The sequence below is a fragment of the Gorilla gorilla genome, chromosome 5, assembly GCF_029281585.2.
Source record: "Gorilla gorilla gorilla isolate KB3781 chromosome 5, NHGRI_mGorGor1-v2.1_pri, whole genome shotgun sequence".
NCBI lineage: Eukaryota > Metazoa > Chordata > Mammalia > Primates > Hominidae > Gorilla > Gorilla gorilla.
The window spans coordinates 57,558,517-57,585,459 of NC_073229.2; the positions used below are offsets into that span (position 1 = coordinate 57,558,517).

Sequence of the window (26,943 nt, forward strand, 5' to 3'; positions counted from 1 at the left end):
CTGGGGTCCCAAACCACCGACATGCAATAGTCAGACAAGCCTATTATTGGGTGCTTATGAAACCTGCCAGTGTGTGAAAATCTGTGCTTATAAATATTTGGCATACAGAAGAATGTGTATGCAAATTAAATGTGCAAATGTCCTGTGCTCTTTCCAAGGGCAACCAGGGTGAGTTTTCTTTTCCTTTATATCTGTGAGTGTGATTGTGTACACACAGCTTAAGAGACGAGTTGCTAAGAACTTTCTGAAAGAAATGAATGGGATAAAACAGATTGCCAAGTTACTGAGTGGTAATTAAGAACAGATTCTTAACATTATCACTTTACCTTTTTTAAGCTATTTTCCTTTAAAAGACAAAACCACTGAATGATGAAATGTGTCATGCTTCTCCTGATGTCCCTGAGTCTTTGCTCAGTTGCACACACATCCATATGCCAGTCCAAAGTCACACATCCTGAACATTGTAAGCAGTTTCAAACTATTTTTCAATGGCTAAAAATGTGTATGTGTGTGTCTGTGTGTGTCTATGTGTGTGTGTATGTGTGTGTGTGTGAGACCCATCATCACCCCCAATATAGATCACCTGGGGAAACTGATTTCTTTTAAATATTCCAAAATATAATTTTACCCTGAAGCTAACTGGAATACTTGGCCCTGAGCATTATTTTTCAAAGGATTTTGAGCTACTGAAAATGGGGTATAATGGAAGTTTTGTATGTGATCATGACAGTGCAAGTACCCTGGCTCCAGAAATAACAAAAGTGGTGGTGGCTACTAGCAGGAATGGCCTTTGCAGACTGGGGACCTTGGGCTCTGATCACAGATTGGCAGGAGGATGGTCAGAAAAGAATTGCACTCCATTTCCCACCCATTTTGGCACTCTACTCACTGTGCGATAGTCCCTCTCAATTTGGCCAGGTGTGGTGCAGTGGGCCAGAGTTGCCTTGCTGGCCTTTGAGGGAGGCCACGTGCCAGATTAGACATACGCGTGGCCTGCCTCTCTGCGGGGGTGGAGGGCCGCCGCCACTATGTCCTGGAATTGTGTGTCTTGTGGTTAAACACTTGGGGTTTTGACGTAGGCAAGGCAGCAGAGCCGACCCTCAAAGCTGCTACAAACAACCTGAGAAGGCTTCTCAAAAATGCAGTCCTGCTCCTCAGGAGGAGATGGCCTTTATGGGGGCAATTTTCTGATTGCTGCCTATTTGCTGTGGTTATGTTTGAGCCAGGGGAGATTTCTTAACTCCAAGAAAGAGGTTTGCAGAAAGCTGGACTCCAGAAACCTGTACATTAACGTTGAGTACATTCTTAAAATTAACTAACAGAGGAGCTGTGTGTGTTGGGTGGAGGGAGTGGGTATAGAGGTAGGAAAGAGGGCAAAGAGAAGAAAAGGCATATAAGAACAGTGGTCATCTGTAAGGTACAAATATTCTGCAATTTAATCCTTACTCTCGCACCATGGGATTGGTCCTTCTATTAGTCTGAATTTTGCAGAGAAGTGAAATGATGCTCTTACTTACAAGAGCCAGAGCTGGAATTAGAAACCAGGTTTTTCTCATGCCATATTCTGGGGTCATTTCTACCACATGACAATGAGGACCTAAAATATCTTCAAGTTGTTGGGACATGCAGTTCATGTTCTATTGATAAGTATGTACTTTCAGGAAGAAATTGTGGTAGCCATGGGCTTTTTCTCTCTTTAGCTGTATCCTTGAAAGTTACTGTGAGATAATAGAAGTCCAGGAGTCCTGTCCTGAACAATGGAGGTTGTATCCCTTACTAGAAGTGACAGAAGCAGGATAGGCCCCACGATCAGGCTCATGATCAAAATACCTGAAGTGTGATGTGTCTGTGCTGGATGGGGTCCAGTTCAAGACAAGTTGCATCTGCCTTCTAGGCATTAACAGCACACCTGATAACAAAGTTTGACACCTCCCTGAACAGAGTCTAAGAGCCAGCAGATTGATACTGACCACATAAGTGGTAGGATGAAAAAGACTTTGAAATTTTGAGGCATCCTTTTCCTTCCAAGTTTCAGAAGAACTTATTGAGGTAGAGGCTTTCAATTTATTTTGCTTCATTTGAACTTTACAACAATACTTTAGGGTGGAATAATTTTCATACCATGTTGTTGTTGAAGAACACTGTATTTTTTAGGATTCTCCTACTAATAGGAGATTCAGAGAAACAACCAACAGGATGTAGTATATGAATATTGAGAGAGAGAGAGACTGATTTTAAAGAATTGGCTTATGTAATTATGGAGGCCTGGTAGTCTAAAATCTGGAGGGTAGACCAGCAGGGGTAGGCCAGCAGGCTGGAGACCCAGGGAAGCGTTGCAGCTGGAGTCCTGAGGCAGTCTGCTGGCACAGTTCCCTCTTGCGGGGTGGGGGTCAGTCTTTGTTCTATTAAGAATTTCAGTTGATTGCATGAGGCCTACCTACATTATGGAGGGTACTCAGCTTTACTCAAAGTCCACCAATTTAAGTATTAATCTCATCCAAAACCACCTTCACAGAAGTATCCAGAATAATGCTTGATCAAATATCTGGGCACTGTGGCACAGCCAAGTTGACACATGAAGTTAACCATCACAAAAACTATGCTTGAGAAAGTTTCCTGCCATGCTGAGGTCGCACAGCAGTGAGAGGCAGGGCTGGGATTTAACCAAGGTCTTTGGTTCAAACACTTGCTATAGTCCACAACAGTAAATCAGAGAAAGGTATATGTTATTTGTGGAGAGTCACATACTGATTAGATGACATATTCATGGGGCCTTCATTTATTCTTCAGAAAGTCTTTACGGAGTGCTATTGTGGTCCATGCGGTACTAGACTAGGATCTCTACCCCTGGAGAGTGAGCAAGTGACTTTTGTGAAGCTTGCTTCTTACCATGATAGGCTGGGCCTTCGAAGTATATAGTGAGCTTTGGAAGCCAGGCCAACCATAATGTGCTATTTAAGAATCTTTCATCAAGCAGGTACAATTTTCCAGATGAGTAGTGTGCTACAGAGGGCCTCACTGTATGTTCTGGGAACATTCCTAGAATATGCAGGTGAAGAAGGATGAAACCCCTTTCTTGGGAATCTTGAGAATAGGAGAGACTCCCACATTAGGACCCTGTGAGTGATAGGGCTGGGGGTAGGGAGTGAATCAGATGATCTTCGAGCGGGCCCTACTACTTCATGGACTCTTCAGGGCTTGCCAACCTCAAAAACAGCTCCTCAGCACTGAGAGCTACGTATTTTATGAATTTCACTTGCTCCTCATCCCAATAGAACCCAATTAAGAATGCTTGGGGGCCAGGTACAATGGCTCACACCTGTAATCCCAGCGCTTCGGCCTCTCGAGTTGAGAGAATTGCTTGAGACCAGGAATTTGAGATTAGCTTGGGAAACAGAGGAAGACCACATCGCTACAAAAAAAAAAAAAAAAAAAAAAAAGATTAGCAGGGCCTAGTGGCATGCACCTGTAGTCCCAGCTACTGGGAAGGCTGAGGTGGGAAAATCCCTTGAGCCCAGGAGTTCGAAGCTGTAGTGAGCTATCATCGTGCCACTGCACTCCAGCCTAGGTGACAGAGAGAGACCCTGCCTCCAAAACACTTGGGCAAGGATGGAGAGACTCCCCTCTCCCAGACCTAGAATGCTTGCTCCTCAGCCTCACTTCCCCTGTTTCTGTCCTCATGATGTCCCCAACCTGCCACCTCTGAGTCTCTGGCCCTATCTTTTTTTGTGTTTTTATTTATTTATTTATTTATTTGAGATGGAGTCTCTCTCTGTCACCCAGGCTGGAGTGCAGGGGTGTGATCTCGGCTCACTGCAACCTTTGCTTCCTGGGCTCAAGTGATTCTCCTGCCTCAGCCTCCCCAGTAGCTGCGATTATAGGTGTGTGCTACCATGCCTGGCTAATTTTTGTATTATTATTATTATTTTTTAGTAGAGATGGGGTTTCACCATGTCAGCTAGGCTGGTCTCGAACTCCTGACCTCAAGTGATGTGCCCACCTCAGCCTCCCGAAGTGCTGGGATTACAGGAGTGAGCCATCATGCCCAGCCTGGTTTGTTTTTGAGACAGGGTCTCACTCTGTCACCCTGGCTGGAGTGCAGTGGCCTGACCATGGCTCACTGCAACCTCTGTCTGGCCCTATCTTTAATTCTCTGACTCCCTCTTTTATCCAATCTCATCTTTAATTTTATCCTTTCTCTCACTTTGCCTGAAATGAAGTTACCCAGTATCAATTTCATAGACAGGTTCTCATAGATACTGCTCATGCCTGTAATCCCAGCACTCTGGAGGCCGAGGCAGGCAGATCACCCGGTCAAGAGATCAAGATCATCCTGGCCAACATGGTGAAACCCCGTCTCCACTAAAAATACAAATATTGGCTGGGCGTGTTGACATGCGCCTGTAGTCCCAGCTACTCGGGAGGCTGAGGCAGAAGAATCACTTGAACCCAGGAGGTGGAGGTTGCAGTGAGCCGAGATGGCACCACTGCACTGCAGCCTGGTGACAGAGTGAGGCTCTGTCTTGAAAAACAAAAACAAAAAAAGAAAATTTAAAAAAGAATTACGTTAAAGTGCAAGGCATCATGCAAAAATTAGTATCATATCTGTAAGCCAATGCTCAGTAATCATCCAGTATTATATTTAGGTGGATTGATAAAAGTATAGTAGGTAAGGTTATATTTGGCTATAAAGAATAGAAAACTCAATTATATAACTTAAACACATAGGGGTTTATTTTTCTCACCTAACAAAAAGTCAGAGGAAGGTATAGCCACTTACGGATGGTATCTAGGGCCTTGGCTCCTTTTAGCTTCCTGCTCCACCGCGCTTAAGAGAGTAGCTTTTGTTCTCAAGGTAGCAAGATGGATACTGTATCTCCAGGCATCATATAAATGTTCCAGGAGAGAAGAAATGGGGAAGGAGGATTAGGGAATGTCAACGGGAATGTTATATGAATCTGACCTTCTCTTTTATTATTATTATTATTTTTGAGACGGAGTCTCGCTCTGCCGCCCAGGCTGGAGTGCAGTGGCGCAATCTCGGCTCACTTCAAGCTCCGCCTCCCAGGTTCACGCCATTCTCCTGCCTCAGCCTCCGAAGTAGCTGGGACTACAGGCGCCCGCCACCACGCCTGGCTAATTTTTTTGTGTTTTTTAGTAGAGACGGGGTTTAACCGTGTTAGCCAGGATGGTCTCGATCTCCTGACCTCGTGATCCGCCCACCTCGGCCTCCCAAAGTGTTGGGAATACAGGCGTGAGCCACCGCGCCTGGCCAAATCTGATCTTCTCTTAAAGAGAGTTTGTGGAAGGCATCCTCTGTCTTCTGTATTACAATCTCACTGGTCAGAACTGGGTCTCATAGCAATTGTGAGCTACCAGGGAGTCTGGGATGGCGAATATTGTAGATTTCTGACTTCTTTAGTTGAGAAAGGCAAGGGAGAATGGGTTTGTCAATGGCTTCTGGAAACCTATTTGCAGGATCTGCTGAAGAACAGAGCACACCTTGCCAGTGGAGCCTTGATATGAGAGAGGGAATGGAAGGAGGTAAAAGTGGGGTATGATGCCAGGGAGAGCAATCCCACAGTGACCAAACAGCAGCTCCCTGCTGCAGGGCCCTCGGTGGCTTGGGTCAAAACAGCGTGGCCTCTACCGAGAGGCCCAGCCCTAAGACAGCTCCTTCTGGCAATCAGCTCTAACCAGCTGCTGCCAAAGAGGTAAACACATTCCAAGTCCTTGAGTCCCTGCTGCACTGTAACTGTGGTTAAAACACAACCCCGCCTCTACCAGTTTGGGCTAATGGAAAGTTCACTATAGTTGTGTTTTAATGATGATTTGCAGTTATCCGTGCCCCCTCCCATTCATGGTGAGATGAATACCTAAACACTTATGTTGTCTAACCATATAAGTATTTTGCATCTCACATGTATCAAGTTCATTTCATTCTCCAATCCTTGGGAACCATGAAGGATAACACATTACATTCTCTCTCTTTTTTTTCCCCTCTGGAAGATCATGCATTACATTCTCTTTTTTTCTCTGGAAGGGTGGCCCTTAAACCAAGCCATTTCCCTAAACCCCTTTGGCTAGGTGGAGAAACAGACAACCACTAACACAGAACAACCACTGAACACCCAGAAAACTGTATACAGGTCATCACCCAGTGGGGGCACCATTTGCTTGCAGAGGGAGCTGGGGAAAATAGGAAACAGAGAAGATCAAATACTCCCCGTGAGGGTGTTGCCAATCCCAGAGAGGACAATTGCTCTTGACCAAAGCAATCTCTAGTTCAGTCAAGGAGACAGACCACAATCACATTAAAAAAAAGAAAAAAAAAACTAAAAGGAAATTTTAAAAGTATGAATAAGAGCTATTGTAAACTGCTCAAACTATGCATATAAGCAATGAAGTAAGATGAATTGACTGGCACTGAATTGGAAAAGCTATACAGAGGCAGGGAGTGTGGAACATAATTTAATAAAAATAAGCTTAAAAAATATATATATACACTCCCAAAAAAGAAACGGAAAAGTTGTTAGGGCGTGGACCAGGACTCCTAATTAGCTGTTCTGTTGTGCCTGATTTCGCTCCTGTCTTGCCCAGCACCCCTTGGGACACACTGTCCAGTGCAGGGACACTTTGGGGAGGGACAGGGGATTCCTTGGCACCGGGACCTCCACCTCCGAGCTGGCCTCAGACCAGGCCATTTGCCCGTAGCCCAGAGGAGGAGCCGGGGAGAAACCCGCTGCCCAGGTGGCCACTTTTGCCTCCTTGACCCTTCCATGTTTCCAAAACAGAAGGGGCCCTGAGAACGCTCCCTGCCAAAGTGGGGAACAGCTACCCTCATTGTACGCCTCGCCCTGCCGGCGGCGCTCTCCCCCGCCTCCGTTCGGTCTGAAAGTGTGAAAATTACAAATCCCAAGAAACTGCAATCAGAACTCTACCTAGGGAAAATTCAGAGTAACCTTGCCATAAATATCCCGCTCCAAGACGCCTGACGTCAGAGCGGGGCGGGCGGACGGGCGCGAGGCCGGGCCTGGAGGGGCGGCAGCCGCGGCTTCCCGGGGATAGCGCGGAGCACGCAGCAGCGAGCGGAGCGCGGGCGGCGGCGCCGGACCTCGGGCTGCGGGAGCGCGGGCGCCCTGGGGTCCTCGGAGTAAGTGCGGCCGGCCCTGGCGCTCCCCGTCTTGGGGCCGGGGCCGCGGGGAGCCCTCTCCGCTGGGCTCCCACACTTCTCTCCCCTCTGCTTTCTTTAGCATGCCCCGCGGGGCTTGGGGAGGCAGCGGCTCCGCAGGCTGGCGGTTTTGTTTCTCCAAAGTGTTTGCAGGAGCCGCCGACCCCGGAGTGGGCTCCCAGGGCCTGTGTGTGTGTGAGTTGTGTGTGTGTATGAGTGTGATTGCGTGTGTCTGTACTGGCACATCTGGACATAGGAAATGTCTTTGGAAAACTTTTTTAAAATGTTTTTTTGCGGCTTTGAAACCTGACTCCTGGTTGTCACAAGTGGACAAACACAGAAGATACCCCCGCAAAACTGACAACTTTTTGGTGGTGGCTTTTCCGGGTTCGGCTTGAACCTTCACTTGGCTGGGCTGAAGTCTTCACAAGCCCCCAGCTCCCACTTGCAGGCCTGGCCTCTGGCCAGTGGGCAGGGCAGCCGTGAGGTTCTTGTTCTCAGTGGCAGTGGGACCCTGGGCGGGGGAAGGAGCATCTCAGGAAAGGGGTCCCCGGACTCTGGGGCTCTCAGCACCTGCGGTCGCAAACCAACCTCATGCCCTGACTTTACCAGGCTTCGGGACTCTGACTTAACCGGGGAATGAGGGACTTGGTCTGGCGGCAGGTAATTTTGTGAAGAGGATGAGAAGGAAGAGGGGGAGGTGGTGGTGATGGCCAGGACGCTGTGGCTCTGTGTCCAGCCGTAGCTTGGGAGTGGGGTGGATGGTTCTGCCACATGGCCACGGTGAGGTACGTGCCAGGTTCTCCGGGAGTACCGCGTGTGGTGCCCCAAACAAGATGCAAGCTCCTAACATAAAGAGACGTGTCTGAGCTGTGGGGTGGAGGAAGGGGGGCGGTGGGGGAGAGGGAGAGAGATTTTTATCAAAATTGAACACAGATTGCTGAGGTCTGGGCTTGATTTAACTCTTCTCTCTCTGCCTCGGCCACTTCTCCACAGTTTTGGAGTGGATTTGGAACCTTTCTCGGAGGGTTAGAGGAAAATCACACCTCTCCGGAAAAGAGTCCCCATAGGTTTTCCTTGATGCCCACGTGGGAATGAAAGCAGCTTCCCATCTTTAAAAAGTTCAAAGTCTTGTGTTTTCCCCCTTCTGAGTTTGGTGTTAGTTTCCTGAGTTTCTTTGCAAAGCCAGCTGAAGCGGGGAATGGATTTTCCCTAGGGCCTAGGGCGGAAAGTGTGCTCCACGGAGAGTAGGGGAAAAAAGCAGCAGTGAGGCTGTATCGATCCATCATCCCTGAGTAGCACAGTGCCAGGCACTGCCTGTCAATAGCTGGGTTCCACAAACGAGTGACCACAGACAGACTGAATTTTCAGCTTTGAGCTAGCCAGGTCTCTGGTTTTGTATTTTGCAATAGAGCCAACCTACAATGTCTGGGTGGGAGGAAGATTACTGGACTCTCCCTCTGTCCTAGAAAAATGAGAAAATGAAGGGACAGGGAGGAAATCTGGATGTAAAAACAGACCCACAGGAAGTTAAGATTCAGGAAGGATTTTAGAAATTATATAAATTGAACCCCAGGGAAGCTCCATAAAAGATGGAGCAGGCAGCAATGTCAGAAACAGACTCATTTAACTTCAGGAGTACGTTGTCAACTGAAGTGTAATGAAGGAGGACGAAATCATCCCATAGGCAATGTAAACAAGGGTGCATGTAAACAGGAGTGACTGGTCCCCATGAGATGCACATGCTTATGTGTATTTACACATACATGACTGTGTGGTGATGGCCATGGCCTTAGGCATGGGAGGATAAATGGTCTATTTCTTCATCTGTGCTTGGAACTTCATCTAACCCCCATTTCTTCCTTTATGCAAACAACTGTGCTATTATTGTCTTGCTCCCTGGTAGTGGCAAACTCTGGCTCCTAACTCCCAGCTGAGTTTTCAGAGCTTTTCCTCCAGCGCCTCGGATGCTGAGGGAATACTCGTGCCCCCATCAGGACAAAAAGAGGAGAGAACATTCTCCTGGGCATTAGAACTTAGAGAGTCAGGGGCTCAAGAAGGCGGAGGCTGTGCAGGCAGGACCAATAGGAAGGCCTGTAAATGATTTTGTTTTTGGTGAGCGTGGAGGAAGTTGAAATACTACTGCTTGCTGTGAGAACATGTTCTCTCCCCAGTCTTCTTTCCCGACTGTCTCCAAAGTTTTTGATGCAAAACAGATTAAACTCCCCATTACTAAAGAGCCTTGGATCCAGGTGTAAAGAATGAAGATAAAGGGTAAGTACAGGCAGTAGAGAAGGCATAGAGATAATGAAAGATGAGGCTTTCTTATTTGATTTTAGTAGAGCCAATGGAAGTAACAAGTTTAAATGTTCTCATTCATTTCCATTATTTAAACATAGAAGACTACCCAGGGACAGAAGGGACCCCTTGGAGCAGGATTCCCAGAAATACTCTTATCCCAGCATACAACTCCTCAGGGACAGGTGAGGGGCAAGAACTGGGCTTTCAACTCTTTCTACATGTGGGGTTTCTGGGAGTGCTGCATGTGGGATCAGTGGAGTCCTGATGCTTCTGGGCTTGTACTAGGAGACATTTCACTATGGCCAGGATGAATTCCCAGGCCATGGATGCCTAGGCTGACATTGAAGCCTTCTCATGGCTCATTCTATCAGTTCAATCTTCTGGCCAGCTCTTTGGTCATCTTTGAGATTAGATTAAGTAGATGGGATGCATTCCAAGACATCCTTGAAGGTCCAGAGGGCAAACACAGCTGGCAGAAAGAACAAGTTGCAGGATATCCTTGGCTTTGATAGCGGATGACCCTCTAGATCTCAACAGCCAGAGACTCTGTCAAGGATCCTGTGTCATTCAGCCCTGGACTTCAGAGGCAGCCCGACAACAATGGAAAGAGTGCAGATTTCTGATCAGCTGCCTGGAGAGAGAGAACTGTGACCTAAATACGAATTAGTAACCTGGGCTACATGACTTATTCCTTCTGAGCTTCAGCTTCCTCATCTGTAAAATAAGGATAGTATTTCCCTCCCCAGGTTATTATGAAAACATTTATGCACAAGAACTAAGAACAGAGCTCAGAATGTTATAAGACCCTTCATAAAGGGAGTGCTGTATTTTTATTTTTCAGTTTTTCAGCCATCACGAGCCAGTATTGCTTGGAAAGAACCTCTCCCCAAATCTAGCTACATATTTTCCATGATTGAAGGGTAGTGGGTGGAGTTTCTAGGGCTCTGATCACCCTTACTTCCTTCCTCTAGAAAAGGTGACTAGTGAAGATATTCCATGAGCATCCCTGGTCCATTATCCTGAGGTGTGGGAGAAGAAACCAGGGATCCTGGATGTCTGGCCTAGAAATCACTCTTGTGTTTGTGCTCTTTAGGGAGGGAGAAGGACAGAAGAGCAGGTTGTATAAGTATGGTGGGGAGGGGAAAGGTAGGGAGGTGGGGGTAGGGCAGGAGGGTCAAGGACCAATTGGATCTTGAAGGACAAGCCTGAGTCAGAGAGCGGGTAGGCAGCCACTCCTTGTCAAGGGTGCTCAGGTCAGAGTAATAGGGGAATCTGATGGGTTGTAAAGATTGAAAGCTTTAGTCATTGCAAACATCTCCAGTGGGTATGGGGTGGGAGGCTGCCCCCTGAACCCTGATTGATACATTATCCAAGGGAGTGACTACTCCAAAGGAACAAAGGAACATCTGATGTTAGAGAGCAGCTGCAGGTCCTCTTGGCCCATCTCACAGCTTGTAAGTTATCCTTCAAGTTGACATTTAAGATTTTGAAGATCCCATTTGTTTTTGTTTTGTTCAAGCTCTCTCTTTAACCATGGCCTGGGATGACTTTTAAGCTTTTAAGAGGCTCAACCAGTGGCCAACTTCTCTTGAGATGGCCCAGAGCGGGGGTCAGTGAATTCCTCACTCTTGGCAGCATCTATTTCTCCAACTCTCTCCACATTTTTTGGTTTGTTTTTTGTTTCATTATGAGGTTCTAAAACTGCACAGTCAAGATGCTGTGGGGGGAGGAAGTAAGTGCCTGTTTTTGGAACCTGTGCAGCGTTATGCTAGCACTGGCCAAGACTTATCAGACTATGGTTATTAATAGGTGTTATGGGTTTCTTTCTGGGTTCCCCCTCCAAAAAAAAAAAAAAAAAAAAAAAAAAAGAACCTGTAAAAAAATGAACTTTAGGCAGTTTGATGTCTCTTTCAATCCTGGCCAAAGAGGAGCTGAATTATTTGTGGTACATCCTATGGTTCCAAGGAAGAGCTTTAGAATCAAGCAGACAGAGATTTGAGTTCTGGCACCACCAGGTCACAAGCTTGCTAACCTCTCTGAGTCTTCTTTATCTGTTAAATGAGAACAATAACTATTCTCATTCCCCAGGGTTGTTCTGAAAATGAAATGGAATGATATATGGGAAGAAGCTAGCAAACTGCTCAGTAAAATGTTAATGCCATTCCCCTCTCCAGTTCTAAGTCCATGAAAGTACATGGGTTTAGACATTTGTCCACAGGTCAAAGTAAATAAGCCACTTATTCAAGGATTAACAACTGTGCTTGGAGGTCAGATATCTCAGCCTGGAGATGGAGACCCTTTATACAAAAGTGGGGCACAGAACAGTGCTCCCCATGCCAAGCAAATGGCAGCCCCATGTGACCCTCTATTGGAATAAAGGAAAGGCCACTAGCTCACTCACCCATGAATTTGGGCTATTTAGTGAGCTCTCCATAGAGCTTGTTTAAAAAGCTCAAACACTGTCCTGAGAATCAAGGTCAAACTGAGGACAGAAATCATTGAGGCAGTACCTAACATTAAAATCTAATAATGATGTCACAATGACAGCAGTATTTTAAATTTATGTAACATTGTATCATTTGAAAGGTACATTGTCTCATTTAAACATCGCTGACAATCTTATGAGATTGATATTAACCACATTTCACAGCCCAAATTCTGAGGACTTAAAAAACTTACCATATTTCACACCTTAAGTAAGTAGAATAAACAGAAAACAAACTGTTCCCCAAGCAGTGGGTCTCAACCCTGGCTGCACATTAGAACCACTTGGGGGAGCTTGTAAAAGTATCAATGCTTGGGCCCACCCCAGATCAATTTAATTAGACTCCTTGGGAATGGAACCTAGGCGTCCACAGTTCTGTAAGCTTCCCAGGTGATCTGAAGTCTAAGCTGAGAATCACTGGTCTAAGAGGAGTGAAAAGCACCAAAGTTAGGACCCAGGATACCAGGCATGGGAAAAAGAAACAGCCAAGACTTTGCTAGGATTTAAGCCCTATGAGGGTGCAGACTTCGTATAGTTCTCCGTGAATCCCTGGAGCCTAGGAGAGTGCCAGCTACAAGGTAAGTGCTCAATAAACGTTGGGTAGATGAACAAATGAACAAGATACCATAGATTAGAAGTTGTCAATTTCAACAGTGAAACCCAGCTTGTCATCTTGTTTTATAGATAAAGTTTTATTGGAACACAGCCATGTCTGTTCATTTGTGCTTTGCCTATGGCTGCTTTCGTGCTGCAATGGCAGAGTTGAGTAGATGTGACAGAGACTGCATGGCCTACAAAGCTGAAAACATTTACCATCTAGCATTTCACAGAAAAGGTTTGCTGGCTCCTGCTCTGGATCCCAGACATGAACAGAGCAAGTATAGTAGCTTAGGGAAGGTCATTACTGCATGGTTGTTAAGAATATGGGTTCTAGAATCAGATAAAGCTATGTATGATTCCTGGAACACTTACCTATTAAAAGAGCTTGCAAATTATTTCACCTGATTCTCAGTTTTCGCATCTGAAAAGTGGGGATGATAATAAAATACCTCCCTCATAGGATGACTGTGAGGGTTGTCAGCCCCTGGCGGAGAGTAACATTAGCTATAGCTATGGTGGTTGCTGTAGTTACTAGCAATCAGCCACATAGAGAACTAACTAGACAAAAGTCAAAATCTAAATCCAGTATCACAAGGTAGATCAAGGGATGAAGTAGGAAAAAATAGGCAGTCAGTAAGCTTGTGTGAAGAAAGACTAATGTGAGGTTTCTGAGATAAATGGTGTCCTTTTAAGACAACACAGATCAGGCCCCAGGAGGTGTGAGTGAGGTGCTTTTGTATGACCAATTGCTGTGTCGGCCAGCAATCCCCATCAGTCCTCAAGGGTTAACTTAAGTTTTATTGCACCAAATCTAGTCTCAAGAACAGTGCACCTGTATACATAGTTCTTTCTACCTGAAAGTCCTTGCCTCAATCCTGGTCTTCCTGATCTACTCATCCTCCAAGTCCTGCTCAGGTGTCCCTTTTTTTCTCAAATTCCCTCTACAAGGCTCATTCCAACCCCCTTTTCCTCCTTATTCCCTTAAACCTGGCACACAACTCTATCATCACATTGAAAACATTGCATTACCGTCGAGGAAGGACCAAGTCTCCTTCATGCTTTCTACATGTTTACAGCTCATAAAAGTCAAATTGCATTGTAGAATCGACGCCTGGAAGCCAAACCATGTCAACTAGGCCCTTAATCCAAGGCAATCATGTCTGAGTTTGAGGAATGAGTAGGACTTGCCCAGGTGTGATGGGCTTGCAAGAGCTAGTCTCCATAACCAGAGGGGCAGGAGCTACCCAGTTTATCGACTATGTGGATACTTTGTGTCCTCATCTCCCCACTCTTTGGTGGCTCCTACCCTCCACAACACTTCTAGGGGGTAGCCAGAGACAGGGAAAGATGGAAGAAACTTAAAACCAACTCTTTGATTTCTTGTCAGCAGATGTGGTGAAAAGTCGGGTTTTGTCTTCTTTAGGCTTTTCATGGATATGTGCCAAGATAATTGGGAGTTGGTTTGGTATGTGCCAAGAGAATTGGGATTTGGCTCTTTCGTTAGCACCGTAATAGAAATATGGCCACAAATAATAGCAAACAAATAATGCACAGTTTTGCTGTTTGACTACAGAATGTGTTGCATAATTTTTATAGACTTTAGTGGCAGACTTATTTTGGTGGCAGATATATATTGTGTGTGGAATAATGTAAAAATGAAGTTCTATTCTGATGGTGAAGGGGATGGCACAGAAAACTCTTCACCTTGAGTTTAATATTTCTTTTGATCCTCCCCAAATGAATGATTGGGAGCTGCCTCCTAAGAGGGGCAGGAGGAGAGGAAATGAAATACTATTTATCTATATGCTCCACTATACATGACACTAGGCAGGTCATTTTAAAAAATATATTCTTCATTTGATTTTTCCATATTATGAAGGTAATTCTTTCTTGCTTAAGCAAGTGAATTAATATCATGCAAAGATATATAAAGACAAGTAGAAATGTATTCACCCCCTTCTACACCCTGGTAATTAATGTTAATAGCCTAGTAATATATCCTGCTGTAACTTCATTTGTCCATACAAATACCTACTGGTGTATACAGGATGGAGGTAATTTGCCTGAGTATTTTTCACTGAAAGGGAATCTTATAGTACATGTTACTCTGTAGCATACTTTTCTTTCCCTTGACCATATGTCCAGGTCATCCTTACACTGGATGTAACTCATTTTTATTTTTTCTGACGTCTTTATGCCTAGACTTACACAGCTTTACATATTTGGGATCACATTGTTCCTGGTGAGGTGGTCATTTTGTCATCAGTCAGCTATTAAGTGTGGTTTCTTTCTGGATGATCACTAGTTTGGGTCTCTGAGCTGCCAGATCAAGCATCATCCATCACCCAGGCAAGCTTTGCTTTGGCTCTCAGGCTGCGTGATGGATGTACACAGCCTGCTGACCACCCTGGGGTGTGACTACCTGGTGTGTGTGGCCTCCTTGTGTCTCCTGGGCCTGGGGTAGCTATCAGGCATCAGGCCCCTATGACTGCCCTTCCTGCTCATCAGAGTTAGGCTTACCTCCTTGGAGCTCCTTAATTACTGAATATGCGGGAAACATAGCAGGATGATCAATGAGATTGGAGAACAGTTTTGATGGAGCAAATCGGGCAGCATAGTATAATGGCCAAGTATGTGGGCCCTGCACTCAACTTGCCTGGCTGGGTCCACATCCCTGTGTAGTGGACACTGGGCTGTGCTCTCTGACCCCTTTGAGGACTGAGTCCCCAGCTGCAGGGAGTGCTGGACATGGTTAGCCTTTTTGGAACAGCCCCGGCTAAAGAGACTTGCTGTGTCAGGCACTCCTGTCCATGCTCCTCTCCTGGGTCACCCTGAAACCAATGATGGTGGGGAGCTGTGACTACCTGGCCCCTCTGCCACAATGTGGGACAATTCTAACGGGCGTGCCAGCTTCAGGGCTCCCTGTGGGTTTGGCGGAGGCCTTAGCTGAGGCTACATCACAGCTTCATTTCTCCCTCTGCCCAGTGTTGCCTCCAACCTGCCCTCCTGCCTGGAGGACTTGACTCGAGGAACCCTTCCTAACAAGCCTGCTGCCCGCTGTACTCCATCCCAGAGTCTGCCTCCCAAGAAGAAACCCTACCTACTTTGCCATTTAATAACTTGCCCAACAAGTTATGAACCTTGTCTGGGCTTCAGTTTTCTTATCTGTCAAATGGAGATAATAACATTTCCTTCCTCATGGGGTTGTTGAGACAATTAAATGGGAAGATGCATGTTAAGTCCCTGGCACGGTACCTGGAAAAATGCTACAAGTTTTAGCAATTTTATGTGAAATCGTTTTAGAGGAGTCCATTATTTTCTAGGTAATTGTTGGTAGCTATGTCAGGATATGAAAAAGTACATTTTTCCCCCTGTGCTTTGTGTGGTTTTTAGGCAACCCTCAACTGATTTCTCTACAAATAGAGTTGTGGCAAAACTGGGCAGACTGAGTGAATGTCTTGACTTTTATTGGCAAATTTGCTTTTGTTCCCCAACCCCATGCTAATCTGAGGGGTGTGGATGTATCTGGGTGGAAGCATAATGAGATGGCCTTGTTGCCGACCTGCCTGGAGACAAGGGGCTGGACAAGTTGACTTTTGGGAATTCCTCTCTACCTCACCTGTGCTTCTGCAGTATGAAGGGGGTCGTCCCAAGGGACCCTGCTGGCCCACTGGGAGCTGCCATCCTGCCTGCGTGCTTATTCATGTCATGACTGCATAGCTGTCTGCCAAATCTGATTCCTCCCGATGGGTGTTTGTTGCTTGCTCCTTTGTCCCAAGCACAGGCGGTCTTTGGTGCTGTGCTTTGAACATTCTGCCTTTCAGGTTATGTACACCCATTGTCCATCCAGAATGCCAATGCAAAGCTTGCCTGTGTGATGAATGCTTGATCCGCCAGACTCCGGGATCCAGACTCACAGCTCATGTCTGACCACATTCCCGGGGGGTCAGTGTCAACACTCCCTTCCTTGTTTCCTCCCAGACACCAAAACCCCCTGCCTCCAAGTTCCCTTGACCAGGGCAGGGAGGGGAGAAAGTGATTCCAGGTCAGTGGGAAGATATGTCAATATTTTCACAGTGCCAGAGGCAGCTCTGAAGTTATTTTGAAACAAATTCAGAGTTTCTGTGGACTTTGGGCTGCAGAAGGATCAAGCTATTATAACTCTCTATTTCTTTTGTAATCTCTGTCAGTGTATTAATCAGACTGTTCCCCACCAGGAAGCATTGCACTAGCAGCTGCCCAGAGATAGAGTTAGGAACTGCTCGGCCCTTCCAAGACACAAAATCAGTAAGTTACCATCCTCGCTGCCCTGAACAGAGGTAAAGTTATTGATGTCTGTGGCTGCCTAAATGGAAGCTGAGGCTGACAGCTGATAAACAGACCAGGTTTCCCAACTGTTAGAGGCAGCATAAAGCTGTTTTTCAGAGCACAGGCCCTGGATTCAGATGGCCTGGATTCTGATTCTGGCTCCACTTCTTGCTAGCTGTGTGACCTTGCACAAGTTACTTTATCTCTCTGTGCCTTAGTTTCCTCATCTGCAAAGCAGATTGTTTTGGAGGTAAAGTTAATACATTACTTAGTTAAAAAAAAAGAAAAAAGAAAGTCCTTGAAATCATGTCTGGCACATAGTAAGCACTAAGAAATGTTAGTGAGGATGAAAATGATGATGGTGGTGGTGGTGGTGGTGAAGATAGTAGAGAACAGAGACTGCATCTCATTAGCTGTTTCCCCAGCATCCTGCATAGTGTCTGGCACAGAGGTCTCAAGAAACATTTATTAAATAATACATCCCAGTGCCTTTTGCTATCTACTGCCTACCTAGTCCACTCAACTCTCTACCAAAGAAAGAAATATACTTTCCATTACAAATTTTTATTTTGTCTTAACTTTTTATTGAAGCCCAACATAAATCAGAAAAAATACACAATTTTTGAGGATGTAGCTCAATATATTTCCATAAACTGAACATCCACCACCCCAGCCCTGCCCAAGAAGCCCCCTCGTGCCCCTCTCTGGTTACTACCCTTCCATGATCCTGACTTCTAGCACCATAGATTAGTTTTGCCTTTTCCTGCTCTTCATATAAATGGAATCATACAGTGGGTGCTTATTTGTGTCTGGCTTCATTTGCTCAGCATTTTGTTGTTGTGTAGATCATTCATTCTCATTGTTGCGTAGTAGTCCATTATGTGAATATAACATACTTTACTTTTTCCATTTTTCTGTTGATGGGCATTTGAGTGGTGTCAAGTCTGGGGCTGTTGTGAGTAGCCTTGCTGTGAACATTTGTGCACTTTTAGGTGAACACATGAATGCATTTTTCTTGGTATATTCCTGGGAGTAGAATTGCTAGAGCCTTCAGCATGCATATGTCCAGCTTTAGGAGGTATGGCCAAAGTTTTATAAAGGAGTTGTGCCATGTTTTGCATATTCTTGACAGATGAAGAAGCTGTTCCAACTCAATAGTGCAGAGGCTTGACAGTGATATACAGGGATTCCTGAGACATTCACAGCTCCCGGGCTCTTTCTAGCTGAGAGTTCACATGTTCTAGAAAGTCTGCTGGGGTAGGTAGTCCTCTAAGAAGCAGGCAGTGTGCCAGGCATTTTCGCTTACACTGTTTCACCAAATCCTCACAGCAATCCCATGAGATGGGGAGTGGGAGTATCACTCCCTTTTCACAGATGAGGAGACTGAGGCTCAGATGAGGAAACTTGAGAGACTTGCCTAAGATGTTAGAAGCAGAAACTGTCAGGGTCAGGATATAAAACAGGGATGCCTGAATCTGAAGCTCATGCATATTGGATCCCATGGTGACTCACTTTAGCCTCAGTGCTAACACTGGAAGGAAACACAGACACAGACTTGGGTGCTGTCCCCCTAGAACCTGTGCAGGCTGTGGGGTGGGGGCTGTGAGGAGAAGTCCTGTAAAGAGGAACAGACATAAACAACTCAGTGACCTTGGGAAGCCAAATTGTTTTCCTGCCCAGGGGCTGCTGGAGAGTCATGAATTTCCTGGAAGGCAAAGGCAACCATATAATTTACTTTCTAAACCAGGACTCTCAAGAGTGAAAGGGGCATTAACTGGATGGGACACTGGAGGGAATAGTCACAGACTGAGACTGTCCTGGGCAGCCTGGGACAATGCTCACCCTCTGGAAGTCTGTGTGGGCATTGCTGTCCTGGTCAGTGGGGCTGTGTGGGTTATTTTTAACTCTTTCAGAGCACTGTCTGTCTGGAGTTTGGCCTGATGTGGCATCCTCCCCAGCCTCCTCTGTTTATGGGAAGAGTCTGGCAGAGCCTGGCTTTTTTCTTCCGCTTTCCACACCATTTCCTGTTCAAATGGCACTCTGACAAGGTGAGCTTCTTTTCTCAGATTCAGTTGCTGTTGAGATTCTTCTGTCAACAGATTTGATACTCCTAGAAGGTTAGGACTGTGCCTAAGTCACTGCAGTGTTTACAGTGTCTGGTGGCAGACACAGAGTTAGCGCTCAGGGGATACTTGTTGACTGTATGTATCAGTTATCCCTGTGTGTATTCATTTACTCAGTCACTAGCTCACTCATTCATTCATAGTCCATAAACAAGAACTTGGTTTAGATTCTTTCCTTTTTTTCTGAGCTGACGCCTATTGCACTGGTCCAGAAAGAGAGATCAGTTCTGTGTGTGTGTGTGTGTGTGTGTGTATGCATGCATGCGCACATACACATACAAAGGACAAAGAATAAAAGGGATCAACTTAATTAGTAACAAAAGATGTGGTATCATGGGACTTGATGTCAGGACTTAGGTTTGAATTCCAGCCTTCCACTAATTAGCTGCACCGCCGTAGATGAGCTTCTGAGCATTTCTGAGCCTCAGTTTTAGTCATGTGTGAAATGGAAATGACAATAATACTGGTGGTACCAGACTGAAGTGAGCCGGAATGGTGTAAAGTATATGAAAAGTGCTTGGCACACTGCAAAGTGCTGTGTAAGTCTTATTTGTTAATGCTTGTGGTCATTCAACAAACATCTGGGAAGCTGCCTGGTATGAGGCACTGTGTGCTGAGTCAGGTGTTGTGGAGTGAATTCTGGTGAGCAAAATTCCCGCCCACTTCCAGAGCTCCAGTCTGTTAAAGTGAGGTTGACTGCATATGAGCCAAACCCCTGTGACTGGGAATTTTTATTAATAAGAAAGGAATCAGCAAATTCCTCCAAGGCCTTAAGGATTTGATGTGGGTTTCCAAGATAAGGATGCAAAGGATAATTAATTTCTTATTAAGCCCACAGCTGCATTTTCACCAGAATAACAGCAAGAAGCATCTAAGGGCTTGTGTGCTTCCAGGAGAAGTTTTGGTATAGCACAGTGATTTCTAGTGCAGATTCCGGGAGTCAAACTAGTGGGACCTAAATTCAAATTTCACCACTTGCTAGGAGTGTAGTCTTGGCAACTGAGCCTCAGTTTCCTCATCTGTAAAATGGTGATGGTAATGATACCTACTCCCAAATGAGGGTAAAATTAATATATGTAAAATACTTAGAACAGTGCCTGGAACATAGTATGTACTCCATAAATATTTATTATTATTTGCCACATAGTTTTCTTTCCATTGGAATGCTAGGTATTATACTATATGGTGTTACTGCAACACATGGATGAGGAAATATCATTCTGAGTTGGGAGAAGTCAGGGAAGGTTTCACGGGAAAGAAGTATCCTAAGGTACTTTTTTTTTTTTTTTTTTTTTTGAGACAGAGTCTCACTCTGTTGCCCAGGCTGGAGTGCAGTGGCACGATCTCAGGTCACTGCAGCCTCCGCCTCCTGGGTTCAAGTGATTTCCCTGCCTCAGCCTCTGGAGTAGCTGGGACTACAGGCACCCACCACCACACCCGGCTAATTTTTTGTATTTTAGTAGAGACGGGGTTTCACCATGTTGGCAGGATGGTCTCCATCTCCTGACCTCATGATCCACCCGCCTCGGCCTCCCAAAGTGCTGGGATTACAGGAGTGAGCCACCGCGCCCGGCCCCTAAGGTATTTTTAAGGTATCTTTTATAACCTGAACAAGACTGGCTTGTTTATTTCTACCATTATGCTGTTCTTAAAGCTCAGAGAAAATTCAGTGTGGAAGAATTTCCTTCCCTTAAGAAACATAAATCAAATGCCTCCTGAAATTTTGAAGTTGAATAACTTGTGGTCCTTACTCTCAAGCATTTCCAAACTAGTTGATCTATTTTGCCACCATCCTTGAGCCAGAGATAGGGGACATATAGATGAGTCCTCAAGGTACTCAGCAATGTCATGGGGGAAGGATCTAGAAGTGAAGATTATTGCTATAAGAGGGAGATGCTCAAAGTGGATGGAAATTAAACAAGTCCGTCTTGCTCAGGATGTAAAAGATACTTGAAAAATACCTTAGGATGCCTCTTTCTCATTTAAGAGTATTTGGGAGTAGAAGGACATTGTGGAGTCTCCTTCCAGGTATGTTATTAGAGGAGCCATTTCATCTGTTGATATGGTCAATATGTGGTGCTTCTTGCAGTAGGAAGATGGACAAATGGTTCCTTTGATTCCTCCAGCCTATCTGCTATACCCATATAGCTATGTGCCTTGCAGGTGAAGGGTATGATGAAATCATTCAGAGCTGCTCCTAGACAATGACAACAAGATCTAAAAAGTGCATTCCCCACATTGCCCAGGAATGGCTGGAATTTCTGCTTCATGTGATTTATCTCTAATATTATGGCTTATTTAAAAAAAAATCCCTGTCTCATAGCCAGGATGCAAAAGGAAGTCTTCCCTCTGCCTCCATCCTCAACCCTTCTTTCCTCTGCAAGTTTTCCAGTGAGGAATTAAAATAAAAAATCCTTTAGTGTCTTAAAGCATGTAAATGTAATGCTAACATTAAAATGATGCCATAGAATCATAAACATATGAAAAGATGCTTAACCTTACTTGGAATCAGGGAAATACATAAATTAAAATCACAAGGAGACTCTGTTTTATACTCATCAGATTGGCAAACAAAAAAAAAAAAAAAAAGAAAAAATCATGCTCATCATACTGGATGTGGAGCCAAAAATAACTCCTCTTCACTAAGGGTGGAATTAAACTGATAGGAACACTTCAAAGGGCAATTTGACACTATCTGGTAAAACTGAAGATGCACTTACTGTAAGACCCAGCAATTTCACTCCTAGGTAAGTCCAGACAAAGTCTAATACATATGGAAAGAAGATATGTTCAGGAATATTCACTACAGCATGGTTTTTTAGAGCTAAAAAGCAACCCATATATCCATTATCAACCAGAAGACTGGTTAAATAATTTGATACATACATACTTACAGTGGAATACTATAGAACACAGCAAAAAAAAAAAAAAAGGGTGCTAGACATTGTTAAAGACAGATACTAGTGACGTATAATCTCAGAAACGATATGAAGTGGAAACAATATTAAGCAAGTTGCAGAAGGATGCCATTGCTAGTAAGTTAAAATCATGTAAAACAATACTCTCTTTTATTTACAAACATTTATATGTATAATTAAAGCATAAAATTATGTTTGTGAACAACCATAAAATTCAGAGAAGCGGCTCCTTCTAGGAAAGGCAGTAAGGCAGACCAGGGGAGAAGCACGTAGGGGCTTCATTTATATCTGTAATATTTTATTTCTTAGACTGAAGGGTGGGTATACAAATGTTTATTTTATTTTTGAGACAGAGTCTCACTCTGTCACCCAGACAGGAGTGCAATGGCGTGACCTCTTTTCACTGCAACCTCCGCCTCCTGGGTTCAAGTGATTCTCCCACCTCAGCCTCCTGAGTAGTTGGGATTACAGGCGAGCACAACTATGCTTGGGTGATTTTTGTATTTTTGCTAGAGATGGGGTTTTGCCATGTTGGCCAGGCTGGTCTCGAACTTCTGACCTCAAGTGACCCGCCCACCTCGGCCTCCCAAAGTGCTGGGATTATAGGCTTGAGCCACTGCACCAGGCCTAGTTTATTATTATTTATATTTTTTAGATATTTAAAATATTTTTTGGTTTAAGCAAAGCTAATTTTAAAAACTAGGCACAGACTCCTAGTTCATCTCCCGTGACCATTGGTGAGTAGTTATGCCGAAGAGTGAACAGGAAGCTGTCTCCTATTGGCTGTAGGTCCATCTGGAAAATTTCAGGTAGATGTGACATCTCCAAATAGGCTCTTCTCCAGACATCTATATCTCATGTGCACATGGTAATCACTGTTTTTGACCTTTTTTTTTTTTCTAATTTGTGGATTTGTTGGGTTCATATTTTGATATACTGGTGGAGATGCCAAATAGGGTCGTAGTAGTATAGGTTGGTCCAAAAATTATGGCAAAAACCATGATTACTTTTGCACCAACCTAATAGAAACCAAACAGCAACTCTCTGGCTCATTCCCACACATCAAATTCTGGAGCCTTCTTTCTCCCATCCCTTCCTTGAGAGCTACTGGGATTTCTTGCAAGTGCTAGAAAGTGACCACAGGCTGTCCTTTTGATAAGGACATGGGACCAGATAATGTCAAGTGCTTCTCATTGCTACAGGGTGAAAGAATTTTCCTCTCTCCACCATCACTGCCTTGTCTCCATGAAGTCCTCCTTCCCTTCTGATTTTCATTCATATACAGCCATTGCTCTGTTCCTTTTGCGAACACCCCAGCCTGAGGTGGGAAAGTACCCACCACTGGGAATTGCTTCACTTTCTTTTACTTGACAATGAAGCCATGCTGACTTCTTCTCTGGTGTCTTATTGAAATGCAGTCGATTCAGCTCTTTCATGTCCCTTACTTTTTATGATAGCTTCCTTCCCTTGATCTGGTCTGAGCCCAATCCAAGTGACATACACTGTGTTGGCCCTGAGGGCCCTTGTCCTTGTTATATGGCCTTTGTCCTTGACCCAGTCCATGAACCTTAACTCTCAGTTCAGCAGCAGTGAACCCCTTATCGGGTTGGCGTGGTGCTTGCACTGGGGACTAAAGTTGGGGGTGGCTTTCCTCTCTGCATCCTGCTTATTTATACATCGTGTAATTCACCTTCATTAAAAGACAAAAATTATGAAATTGGGACTTGTTTGAGCAAATCGTGGGAGCGTGGTTGCTCTAAGAATGTGTATTGTTGTCTCTGTCAGTCAGGCTCCAGGCAGGAAGCAGTTGGCACTCCCAAAAGGGTTTGATGGATATGAGTTTAATGAGAAGGCTACTTACAGAGGAGGGAGTAGAGAGATGGTGACTCACTCAGGAAGGAGCAGCACCAGGAAGCCATTAGTGCTTCTCCACCTGAAGATGTGAGAGCAAGGAGTAGTGTCGTCAGAGCTCTGCCTGCTGGAGCTGTGCAGGAGGGACCACTTGGCAGGAGCTGTGGACCCAGAGGGACACAGCGTCTGCCAGACTCACGGCTTAGCAGAAAGGTAATGGGGGAGTGGGCACTCTGAAATTTCAGGGACTTGGCACCTCCCTGAGTTTCTTAATTTACCTAGTTCATTGCTCTTCCCTGACCAACCTCACAGGCCTCAGTTCTTTGGCTCTCATTCATGTCTCATTAAAGTCACATGCCAGGGCTGCTTATAGACCTGGCTATCTGCTCGGTTTCTTCTAGCTGGGGAATGGTGAAATGTTCAGGAGGAAAGAAATCTGAAGAGGTCATCTATTGTAGCATTTCCCCAACTGCCTTTGATAGAACACTAAGTTCTCACAATGGTTGTCCTAGGGAAAAAGAAAGTTCTGTGGTTAAAGAAATTTAAGTAGCCCTTTTCCATCTCCCCTACTTTTCCCCCTAGAGAGCCACAATGCTCAGAGAAGCACTGCAGTAAAAAAACAAAAACAAAAAACACCCTAGTTTTACGATGTCTAAACTAGCACTTCTCAATTTATCTAAAGGGACTTTTTCCATGGTATACCCCACAGAACGAGTGTTTTGAGGTTTGTATCAGAATTTATATTCAGCTATAGCCACGTGGAACAGAAACCTGGCTAGAGTTGTTCTGTCAACTGGGGTTCTTTATTTTTCTTACACAACCAGTTCAGCAGACACACTCCAGAGTTGGTAGGGTGGTTCCACACTGCCATCAGGGACCGAGGCTCCCCTCTCTCTCTCTCTTCTTCAGCCTTCTTTAGAATGGAACCTTTGTCTTTGTGCTCATTGCTTCATGGTTACAATGTGGCTGCATCACCTCCATCTTCAATCTGCATTCCAGGCAGGAAGAAAGAAAATGACAATGCATAAAAAGTGCATGCCAGCTACTTCCAGTCTCTTTAATAAGCTTCTCTGAAAGTCCTGTCCATACACATCAAAATTCTGTTGAATAGAGGTCCCAAACTGCAGTGGAGTCCGGGGGGAAGCTGAACATTTTTTAACTGAGCATGTTGCTGCAGCAAACAAAAGCAGGGACCCATTCATAGGAAGAAAGAAGAAGAGATCAGACATTAGGTGAACAATGAGCATCATGTGTCATGTCGATCAAACCTTGTTTCTCTCTTCAGCAGGCTGATTCTAAAATCTTCCCAGGTAAAACAAAATAAAAACAAACAAAAACCTATGTAATCAATAGAAAAAACAAATTCTAAGCAACAAGCCACTTGGTATGGCAGAGTCTGCAGAAAATACTATTGGTGCGCTGCCCAGATCCCCGGTTGCTGTGGGTGCTCCAGCTAACGGTTCACACCTGTGTGGACTGCCCTTGGGTTGTCCGTCCCCCTCTACCCAGAGGTACCTGGAAGTTACACCCACTTGCCCCACCCCAGCCCACCTCTCCCTTGCATCCTGTGACCAATGACTCACTAGGAAAGGGGAAAAGCCCCATTTTTTTGCCCCTCATGGGGACAAATGTGTGTCGGTCCAAGTCACCCTTCAGAGTTCCTCACAGCATGAGGCTGAAGTTAGACCTCACCCGAAACCACATTCTTTCCCAGATCCCTCCCCTGCCTTTTCCTATTTCCTTCATTCCCTTTCTGGTTCTTCCTGAGAGCTCAGTTTCACCAAATCACACATACACCCATCCTGTCCGAGGCTCTGCTTCTAGGGAACCCAATCTAAAATGTCCTGGGTAAAGCAGGCTGTTCTTTATTATACCCTAAGGGAAGGGATCTAAAACCCTTCCCCTCAGCCCAGTTTGTGGCCACTGGTGGGCTTTGGCTTGGCCTGGGTGTTGTGGAGGCAGATCCTCATTCCACCCTGATGATGGCTGTGGGAATGCTCCTTGCCAAGTCCTCAGATATGTTTGCGGAGGCCTCCTGACAAGGCATTTAGCACAAGGGGTCCAGCATTGTCTCTTCTCAAGGCAGATATTCTTAGAAACTTTGATTTGCATTTGTAAGCCTGTAAACTGAAGGGAATGTGTGTGTGTGTGTGTGTGTGTGTGTGTGTGTGTGTGTGTGTGTGTGATTTTCCATCTTGTGGCAATGGCAGCTGGGTATTTATAGCTGGATCTTCAGGGCCATTCTCACGTGGCTAAAGAAAATGAAAACCTCATGTGGATGTTGTTTTGTTTTCTCTCTCTGCCTCCGCCATTGCAAGCACTCCAGTTGTTAAACCCTTATTGTTGTAACTAGAGCCACCCTGAGCATCCCTGCGATGGAGGGGTTATGTACATTGACTATTTCAGGACAAAGTGCCTGTTCTCCTTCAGGCAGTCCGCAGAGTAAAGGAGGGGACTTTTGGGGAGAGCTCGTGGGCAACACCAAATGGCAACCCCACCCGGCACCCTCCTCTCTGGAACGTCTGCCTGGATTTACCCCATGGAATGTGGATTCCTTAAATCACCTCATGATCCCTCTGCATATATAAGCTCTTTTGAAAGAAAACTGTTTTCTTTCTCCCTTGTTTTGCTGTATTCTGAAGTCTTTTATGTCTGGGTTTGGCCTTCTCTGTTAGGCTGAGAACACCCTGGGGGCCATGGTCTGTTTGCCCAGGTTACTAGAGCTCTTGGCAGGGGATGTTGGTGGGGGGATCTGAGGAGGGTGGCAGGAACTCAGCCCCTGGCTTTCTCCAGGATGGCTTGAGAACTCATGGAGCTCCTTAGACACCAGGGTTGGATGGTTTGCCTAATGTTTACTGAGAAGCCAGTCCCCTTCCTGATAATTGAGGGAACTGAGACTGAGGATGCAGGGCCCCTGTAGACCCTCTGTGATTTCATTCTGGTGACCTGGAACCCACACATTTACTCCTTGGACTTAAACACTGAGGCTACAGAGGATTTGTATCTGGGGCATAGGGCAGGGTGCATAGCCCAAACCTGCCAGAACTAACAAAGGCTCCCAAAGAGCATGTTAGGAGGGGAATATAAGCCTGGTTGCTGCAGACCCCGGGAGCTAGGTCTTCCCACTCCCTGGCCAGACCCACGGCAGTCAGACCTTCTGCAGCTGTTCTCCTATGAATGGTTTTA

General features: G+C 45.3%; 1 protein-coding gene across 3 annotated transcripts in view; it reads left to right on the plus strand.

Moving 5' to 3' along the window:
• The first annotated feature begins 6,917 nt into the window (after nt 1-6,917).
• Nucleotides 6,918-26,943, plus strand: part of DAAM2 (dishevelled associated activator of morphogenesis 2) — a 114,656-nt gene continuing 94,630 nt past the window's right edge. For 2 of the 3 annotated variants that reach the window (XM_019029453.3, XM_055392079.2), the window contains exon 1: nt 6,918-7,153. The gene's annotated coding sequence lies outside the window, so the exon portion shown is untranslated. Of the gene's footprint in view, nt 7,154-7,673; nt 7,835-26,943 lie in introns of those variants that run through there. The other variant, XM_019029454.3, reaches the window with a different exon arrangement.